Genomic DNA, 288 nt, shown 5'->3' with positions numbered 1-288 from the left:
TGCCGGATCGTAGACCACGATCATCACCAAAGTACATGAGACTTCTAGCAGTGCATTAGGCAACGTGACTAACATCTGTCACATGTTTGTTCTCTCATCACCTCCCCAGAGGGAGAAATGTGCACTGGAGCCTTGGTTTAGTAAGGTGTGAGAGGGTTTGTTTTGCTTTTTCATATAATATACCTCTTGTGATGTGTTTGTATTAGAGATGGCAAGATCAAGGACATGTGTGGAAGATGGTGAGGTTTGTGATGGTCCTTAGTTCTGCAGGGAGTTCGTTGCAGAAAA

The sequence above is a fragment of the Pelodiscus sinensis genome, chromosome 32 (genome assembly GCF_049634645.1).
Source record: "Pelodiscus sinensis isolate JC-2024 chromosome 32, ASM4963464v1, whole genome shotgun sequence".
Taxonomy (NCBI): domain Eukaryota; kingdom Metazoa; phylum Chordata; order Testudines; family Trionychidae; genus Pelodiscus; species Pelodiscus sinensis.
The sequence above is the reverse complement of the archived record's forward strand: the minus strand, read 5'-3'. Positions refer to the sequence as shown.